The 10,022-nt window shown below is 36.4% G+C and overlaps 1 pseudogene; it reads left to right on the plus strand.

Annotated features, from left to right (window-relative positions):
- The first annotated feature begins 1,448 nt into the window (after positions 1 to 1,448).
- On the plus strand, positions 1,449 to 9,804 carry LOC101595077 (annotated as a pseudogene).
- The last annotated feature ends 218 nt before the right edge of the window (positions 9,805 to 10,022 follow it).

Consider the following 10,022-nt stretch of genomic DNA (forward strand, 5'->3'; position numbering starts at 1 on the left):
ACATTTTCCTGCTATGGAAACCAATTAAAGACATGGTTTTTTCTTTGTTATTGACGTTTCTCCAGAAGTGTCTACTTTTGGTGCTATGGTTTGCTGTCATGATATTGTGCTGGCAATCGATGTCTTCTGTGACTTGCTGCTTCAAACCTAGGAGAGTTCATGGACAAATGAAGTTTATATTCTTTAAAGATGTCATAATTCTCCAGCAAAACCATGTTCACACAGATATTGCTTATCTATTTTTAATTAACCAACATTCATTTTAAAATATTTTATTTTCACTTACTTATGAGAGAGAGAGAGAGAATGGGTACACTAGGTCTTCCAACAGCTGCACCTGAACTTCAGTCCCACACACCACCTTGTGCACCTGGCTTGCATGGGTTTTGGGGAACCAAACCTGTGTCCTTTGGCTTTGTAGGAAAGTATTTAAACTTCTAAGACATCTCCCCAGCCCCAACGTTCAATTTCTGAGACAAGATCCTGTTATATAGCTGAGGCTAGATTTGAACTCCTGACTTTGGGCCTCTATCTCCCATGTTCTATCGTACCCATATTGTGTGTGTGTGTGTATGTGTGTGCATGTGTGTGTAAGAAATTCAATATTTTAATATTTATGGTCTCATTGGCATATAATATAATAACATATATAATAATAATAATTTCCATCTTGAGTAAGTTTTGACAGGATATATAATGAAGAATTGTTCTATGTTATGTGATTTGTCAAACTCATGCATGTAGATTGCTTCACATTATTTATAATTATCACAATTACCAGTTTACTATCTGTGGGGTCTAAGTGATATATTCTGTCTCCTTTCTGAATCCTTCTGGATCTGATTCCTTTCATCCTCTCCCTCTTACAACTTTATTTTTGATCACCATGCCATATAGTATGTATGTTACCCTATTATAAGGTACACTTCTCATACTTGTAAATATCACTTAAAATAAAATTATGCATAGATGAAACTAAAAGGAAAATGTTGTGCACATAATGCACTCTATCTCAGAATCATTCTTGCAGTTTTACTAAGTTTTAGTGGAGATGTTGTATTCAATGGAGATCAATGTATTTGTGTAGTGTGTGTGTGTGTATTTATTTATATTGTTATTTCTATGAATTACATACTGATTCCCCAGAGTTAGATTGTTTAACTTCTTTCTTTTCATAGGGATTAACTAGGAAAACTACTAATAGATACTAGTGGAAGATATCAAGAAATTTATTCTAAATCATATCTGGCAAGAAACATTAATCAGAAAACATCCATACAAAAAATGTTTCTGATGACTCAGATGATTTCACTTTGTAAACTTGTGAAAATAATCAAGCACTGAAAATTTGATAATATTCATTTTTAATTTCAGTACTCAATGTGTGTAACTCCATTTTGTTTTTAAATAAAACGGAAGTAACTAGTGACAATAATGGTGGAGGCATCATGGTGGCAGGCAAAGAAGGAGCCAAGAAAAAGGACTTTCCCAAGATTCAAGTACCTGAAGGTAGTAGGACATTTAAATATGGAGCAATGCTTCTCATTCAACATGTTTTCTTTGTTGTGATTTGTAGTATACATGCCAAAAAAAATCACTTACAGCAATATTCAATCTTTGTAGATAATCTGCATATGAGAAAAGTGCATGTATATATGTATGCAACTGCACATGTGCATGTATAGGCATCCTGAAATTCATAATAATTTCTGCCTAATACACTATTCTTTTTTATTGATAAGCAATGAAAAATTATTCTACTTGCATAGGGAATATATTTGTATCATATATTTTCTAGCAAAATATGTATTATGTTGAATAATGAACATAAGTGGGCTGGAGAGATAGCTTACTGGTTAAGCGCTTTCCTGTGAAGCCTAAGGACCCCAGTTCAAGGCTCGATTCCCCAGGACCCACGTTAGCCAGTTGCACAAAGAGCACACGCTTCTGGACTTCGTTTACGGTGGCTGGAAGCCCTGGAACACCCATTGTCTCTCTCTCTCTCCCTCTTCCTCTCTCTGTCTGTTGCTCTCAAATAAATACATAAAAATAAAAAAAATAAAAAAATAATGAACATAAGTACAATTATCTTACATTGTATAACTTATATAATATTTTTCCCCCTCTGGTGTGATTTATAGACATGTTTGTAACATTCGTCCATGTGCAACATTTGACCTAATAAGGAAAATCCTCCAAGATGATGCCTGTAGTGACGATGAGAGTCAGTTGTCAGAGAACACGTGCAAACTCAAGATCTAATTCGGATCACTTAACTTCAATGGCTTCAAGCCACGGGTACAATTAGATGTGACATCATTGCCAAGTAAGTAGGACAGCAGACAAAATGAAATGGGGCAGTCTTAGTGAGAAGAAATACCTACCCTTGACATAAAAACATCTAGGCCTGACATATGCTTCCAAAATAGTAATAGCATTATTTCATTTCAAGCATATCTATTTAATTTTGATAAAAAATTTTGAGTGACATTTTAAAGTAATATGGATTAATAATCTATTTTTAAAATATCTATTTATGTTATTAAAATAATACCTTAAGCTACTAAGGATTATAAAACCCAGAGTAAGTGTCTGCATGTATGAGTTGATAATACAATGTTGTCAGCCAGTTTCTTCAGTGAATAGGCTGAATTTTTTTGCATATGTGCAGAAATTTAATTTTTCATCTCTGTCAACTGGCAGGCATTTGGATATCACCTCCTTCATATCTATTGTGATTCTGTCATTCTTTAACTAATTATATCAATGAGGAGCACTCATAAGAATTTTCATTAGATTTAATAATATTATTAAACAAATGCACTTCCCAAGTATGCTGTCTCATGCCTGTAACCCTTTCACTTGTGAAACTGAGGTAATAGAATCATGAGGTAAAGACTTCCTGGGGACATATAGTGAGATTCTTGAACTAAAATTAAAGGCAGGCCAGGGATACAGCTGATGGCAATGGTTCTTGTCTGACATACATAAAGTCCAAACATCAGCACACACACACACACACACACACACACACACACACACACGAGCGAGAGAGAATTATCACTTCTCAACTGTAGAAAGAAGCAATGTTAGAAAGAGCAAAAAGGAGTGAGAGAAGGAAAAAAAGAAATATCCCATGTAAGTATTTTGTTGAAACCTGATCATTAAACTCATTTGTATGTAAGAAGTTACATACCCTACATTTCTCTAATGTGAAAAATACTGTGCGTTTTTGTCACTCCAGTAAAATAGTATTTCAGTCATGGATTTTGGACAATCTAAAATTTGACTTTTGCAGTTTTCTGTCTGTACCCAGAAATTATTACAGAGGTAGTGGTGAGACAGATGCTGACCTCATGGCTACTTGCAAAACAGTTCCAGGGAGATAGAAGAGACACTGTGGTCACTCAAATCTCATCAGAATAGAGATCTCAAGGCTGCAGTGAAAGCAACACTAAGTAAGATCTCTGTCTTGTCCACCAAGGGTCAGGAAAGGGACATTGCAGAAGAGGGACAGAAAGTCTGTAAGAGCCTCAGCTGGCTGGGATATTGAGGTACCATATCCCTCCTCTACCCATAGATAGATTGAAGCCTCTTGCCTCCCACTCCCAATCAATCACACTAATCCTACCAAATAACACCTTCAGCAGATTTGAGGCATGGTAAGGGAGCCTAAGAGTACAACAATTTCACTAAAACAATAATAAATTCAGTTGTGGTTCTTGAGATGTGGGTCAATAAGTAAGAGTACTACCCAGCTGTGCATGGCCAGTCCTGTGGAGGACAGAGACCAGAGAATCTCTTGGGCTGCTGGTCAGTCCATCTGACTGAAACCAGGAGCTCTGGTTTTGGTGAGATACTTGGTCTCAAGTAAATATGTGGATAAGCAAGAAGAGAATACCTGGCATTTTCTTCTGGCCTCCATAAAATGGAAATGGATTGTATTTATCAACATATAAGTGTATGCATATGCTAAACACACACACACACAAATAGAAGGTGATGCTCAGTCTAAGTTTGCAATACATAAATACTTTACATTGTTCCTTAAAATGTTATTTGGGGTAGCAGTGAAAAACTTATATTCACATAGTTGATAAAGAAAATATTAGAATTATATAAGCAAAAGTAAAGGGAAAAAAGGAACAAAAGAGGAATTGCTACGCTATCCAAAATCCTTCAAAGGTAATCGTTTAAGGAGATTGTTTTCAAAGGGAATATTCACTATTTGGCTTGCTGTTCTGTTACCTGATGAATTTACTTAGCTACTCCCAAAGGTATTTGGATTTGTGGCTCTTTATTTGCCCACACCTTTAATTTCACAAGTGAAAAAGCAAATTTAATTCCAGTTAAGGACAGTTGGCTTCACACAGATGCATGGTGATGGAGATTGTTTAGAACAAACAAAATCTATTTTAAATTTTTCTACACTATAGATCTTTCCTTTCTGGTAACTTAGAAAAATGTAACCTATATTGTACCACATAGTTATATTTTAAAAATAGAAATTTATATCTCCATACCATTGTCATATACCCTTTGTCCATAAAATGTCCCTTGGTCAAAGAATTCCTGGTAACTTTATTTTACATTTTTATAATATTAATCTATTAAGAGAGAAGTAATTGGACTAGAGTTTTATGATTAATAATTTTTAAAGGGATGATTCATTATGAACAGCTTTTCCATAAGGTATAAACATAAGTTAGTACTTTAGAAATAAAATAATATACTGCTCTCCTTTTGGTTATTAGTCTCTCTTATAACAATGATTCATATTGGATTTTTATTGCCCAGAATAAGGTGTAAATTTATCTTCCCAAAACATATTACAATGAGTACTTTATAGCAGATTTCTCTCTCTCTCTCTCTCTCTCTCTCTCTCTCTTTTTCCATGTAGGCTCTTGCTATAGCCCAGGCTGACCTGGAATTCACTCAGTAGTCTCAGGTTGTCCTCAAACTCACAGTGATCCTCCTACCTCTTCCTCCTGAGTGCTGGGATTGAAGTGTGCCACCACACCTGGCAGATTTTCTCTTTCCTGAAGCTAGATTCTTTTGTTTTGTTGGCTATACAATCCTCAGCTACAGGCATTCGCTATGTTACATGCTCAAGTTCACAAACATTTCCAATGTCTTGAAACAAACACAAATTAGAACCTCCATCCCATAATGGTCCCGGCACTGGCCCTGAGCCTTCGCCGTGGTCATAGGCTTACCCTCTTGTGGTAGACAGTCCTACCACCTAATTGAAACACATAACTGATAAACCTTTCTTTTGAATGATTTGTAGATTACTTAACTTGCCCCTGTGTTCATATTTATTAGTTTATGCAACAAGATGATATTTAGATCTATTCTAGATTGAATTTAACTTTAAAATGTGTTTTGTGTTGAATTTTGCATTAAAAACTCCTGTAAAAAGCTAACTTTTTATTGTTTTGCATTATGACCAGGCTTGGTGAATTGGTTCTTCTCACTAATGTTTTTGTTAAATTAAAAACACTAAATTGAGATAATCATGCATGAATCCTGCATGAGACATTAACAATGGAACACTGGAAACAAAGCTGGTATCTACTACACTGTAACTAGTCAAATGGGGGTAAAGTCATATTGCAAGCATTATAGGATAATTTGGTCTCCATGAAAAGAAAAATAATTTCTGTAGTAACCATATTAATATGGTAGTCTAATTAGAAAAATATTAAAAAGGTATGTGATTGCATTTAGTTGAACTGAAAAGCAACTTGAACTGAAAATCAAATTTGAACTGAAAACTGATGAGCTCTTTTTGAATCATTATTTTCAAGTATCAAAAGATTTATTTATTATTTACACAGTTCTTCAACTTTTCTGCTTCAACCTTTAAAAAACATAAAATGAAAAATAAAGAAAAATTAAGGGTAAGTCCATGGCATCGTAATTCCGTGGAATGGTCCTAATGAATACAAATCTTTTTACAATGACTTTGACCTTGGTAGCTTTGCAAAAGTTTGCATCATTGCTTAGGCTTGTAGATTCATTCCTTCCATCTGTTACAGTTTTGGTTGTTTTCCTGTCTATTGATTTTTAATCATTGAGCTTGTGGACTGCACCCACTCCCTTCTCTGCAAACACTGACCCTTAGCTTCTCTGGTACTAGCCATCTGGAACTGTCTACCCTTTTCTCACATCACTGGACACCTAATTCACTGTGTGCTAAAGTACAAAACTCCTATTTAACTCGGTGGGAGTTTAAAGATGGCTGTTAGATTAAATAATCATGGTCTCCTGCCCAGTTTTGAAACACAGCCAAAATGTGGCCACCTTGTTAGAAAGCAATCTGTTTTGCATGCTAACAATGAACACACTATCAAATCTACAAGCATGCACTGCTGAAGCATTCTCATGGCAACTGTAATCATATTCGTTCAGGGTTACATTTCAATGAGAAGGATGGTTTTGAGCGGTGTTCAAAGAGCCTCTAAGTTCTAGCCCCGTGTCATTGATGTGGAAGTAGAAAAGCTCCCCGCAGCATACTTACTGATTTTTTTTCAAAACTTTCTTCAAGAGAACTGAACTGCAGAGGGTGAAATCAGAAGATTGACTTTATCCACTGTCTAAGAATATATGAAAATGTTTGCTGTAAAAAAATGTCTAAGGATGTATGAATTCCATTTATGAACCTTGAGGAGAATTCTCGGAGAAGCTCTTTGTATTGTAGTCAAAGATTCTTTTTACCACAGAGCACGGCATAAGACGCACTGCCACACACGGTGACTCTGCTGGAGTATCTTAGCTACTAGTATGAAGAGTGGGATATTCCAGTAAAGCAACTGTAACAGACACATTAAGTTGTATTATTGTGTCAAATATTTTATCAAATGATTACAATGAAAGAACACTGAATGGGGGCAGGAGAGATGGCTGAGCAGCTAAGTTGCTTGCCTGCAAAGCCTAAAGACCCAGGTTTGATTCCCTGGTAAGCACATAAAGCCAGATGCATAAGGTGATATATATATATGGTGTTTGTTTTCAGTGGCTGGAGGCCCTGTCACACACATTTTCTCTCTTTCTTTCTCTCTCTTTTTCAAATAAAAAAAGACATTAAAAATATTTAATGGAAACATATTCAACATTTATTTGTGAAGGCTTTTAGTGAAACCCATATATTATTTCCAGGAAATGATATTAAGAAATATTTTTTAGATTATTTATTTATTTTTAAGTGGGGGGGTTGAAAGAATGAGAATGAGAATGAGTAAGCCAAGGTCTCTAGCCACTGTAAACAAACTCCAGATGCATGTATTTGTCCATATGGCTTTACGTGGGTACTGGGGAACTGAGTCCAGGTTGTTAGGCTTTGTAGGCAAGTACCTTAAGTGCTGAGCCATCTCTCCAGCCTAACATCTTGTTATATAGAATGAGTATTTAATAGCCATCTCCTTGTTCCATATCTGTCTCAAAAACTAACTATATATTAGTTTCATGATTCATTTTTATAAAGACAGAAATCTCATTTATATCAATTGGTGTTTATTTTTTCAATATGTGTACTTTACTATTAGTGAGAGGTTTGCAAAGCTTAAATATATATATATATATATTTTGAGAGAGAGAAATAGAGAGAATGGGTGTGCCAAGGCCTCTAGCCACTGCAAACAAACTACAGATGTATATGCCACCCTGTGTATCTGGCATTACGTGGGAACTGGGAAATCTATCTTGGGTCCTTTGGCTTTGCAGACAAGCATCTTAACCACTAAAACATCTCTTTGCTCTTAAAGCATATTTTTAAAAACATGAGTTGATTTTAAAGGTATAACCAAGAATTTACTGAACACTGGAGTCATTATCATGAAGTTCAATTTTTTCTACAATATAAATGTTACTGTAGAGATGCTAGTTAATAGAATTCTTTTGTGATAAAGTGTGAATAATCCAGTTTCATCTTACTTTTATTGCACAGTTTTCTTTAATTGTGTAAGCAATATTATCTTTCCTTAATCTCTTGAATTCCTCAGTATAAAAGTACATGTTGTTAACAAGCAAAGTAAAGTATTAAATTACTCTACATACATCTAGCAAAATAAAATATTTAAAGGAAATAAAGGAAGATTCAGTAAAACAACTGTTTCCACTAGGAGAAATACAAATCTTCCAACCTTATTTTTTTAATCTCAGTGTAATTCCTTGATTATTTATATTGTTTCCACATAGTAGTGCCAACAGCCGAATTGTAACATTTTTGCTATTTAGACTTCCTAACCAAAGTCATAATAATATACTTCTGGGAATACCCCGGTTTATATACATTTGTGTTTCAGGAAGATGCGGTCTACGAGAATTGGTCAACAAAGTACGAAGTTACTTAGAGGCATGTGAAGAGGGGACATCTCCAGGGCTGCATAAAATGAAGCTTGGTGGAAACCTGAGTCACAATAAGGCAGGAAGATCTCTATTCCCTGAGACAAGAGCAAGGAAAAGCTAGAGAAAGATGATCCTTGGCTCAGTAGAATATGCCTATAGGATATATATATATATATATATATATATATATATATATATATATATATATATATATATACGCATATACGTCAAAGTGCTGAGGAGAATACTCAGTGGTTAAAAGCACTTGCTAACTAGACCTGTAGCACCAAGTTCTGATTCTTAGTACCCACGTACAACAAGTTAGTCATGAGTAACATATGTGCCTAATCCCAAGGAGCAGAAAGTAGGAAATGGAATCCAGAGAATCACTGTGTCACAGGCCAGCTGCTCTGGTGGTTGATGAGGTAAAACAAGAGACCCTGTGTCAATCAAGGAGGAAGGTAGGGAATAACACCCTCAGCTTTCCCTCTGACCTCCACATTAGTATCATGGCACACACATGCCCATACATTCACAAACCATACACACACCCGTGTTCAGACACTCACACTAAAAATAAGTTAGACTTTCTTCACGCACCAGAAGAAGAGCCTCTTTCCAATCCCAGGCAGTTATGCCTCCTGGTCCCAAGAGCAACTGAAGAGAGTAACTCCAAAACATTGGAGGCTGCATAAATTGACTGAGTGTCTGTCCTTCATCTGTCTACTGGTCCTCATAAGCTCAGAGATGTCTGCCTCTCAGCATTTTCTTAAGGAACAGACTTACGTATGCCTTAACTGGAGATTGAGTAAAGAAAATTTGCTTGTAACACTTCATTAAGTTCGACATCAGTCAGGGCTGATAAATCTTACCCAGCTGGGTTCGTGAATGTCATCAGCACTGACAAGACTGCAGAGAATTTCCGACTCATCCATGATACCAAGAGTTGCTTTGCTGTTCATCGTACTGCTCCCGAGGAGGACATGTATAAGTTGTGCAAAGTGAGAAAAACCTTGTGGGCACAAAAAGAATCCTTCATCTGGTGAGCCATGATGCTTGTACCATTTCACTACCCTGATACCCTCATCCTGGTGAATGACAACATTCGTATTGATTTGGAAACTGGATTGATAGCTTGCCTTCAAGTTGGACATCAGTAATCTGTGTATGGTGACTGGAGGTGCTAACTGTGGGAGAATGGGTGTGATCAGTAACAGTTAAAGACACCCTGCCTCTTTTGATGTGGTTCATCATGTGAAAGATGCCAATGGCAACAGTTTTGCTATCTGGTTTTCAGCCAGCTTTGTTATTGGCAAACACAACAATGCATGGATTTCTCATCCCCAAGGAAAAGGAATACACCTCACCATTGCTGACAAGAGAGACACAAGACTAACAGCCAAAGAGCAGTGGGTAAAATGGTCTCCAGGAGACATGTTGGAGATGTTTCCTTAAGAGATGGTTCAGTTGGTAGCGTTTCTTTTTTGTTTGTTTGCTTATTTTTATTTATTTATTTGAGAGTGACAGACAGAGAAAGAGGAAGAGAGAGAGAGGGAGGGAGGAGAATGAGCATACCAGGGCTTCAGGCCACTGCAAACGAAGTCCAGAGGTGTGAGCCCCCTTGTGCATCTGGCTAACGTGTGCCCTAGGGAATTGAGCCTCCAACCAGGGTC

This window comes from Jaculus jaculus, chromosome 11 (assembly GCF_020740685.1).
Source record: "Jaculus jaculus isolate mJacJac1 chromosome 11, mJacJac1.mat.Y.cur, whole genome shotgun sequence".
NCBI classification, from domain to species: domain Eukaryota; kingdom Metazoa; phylum Chordata; class Mammalia; order Rodentia; family Dipodidae; genus Jaculus; species Jaculus jaculus.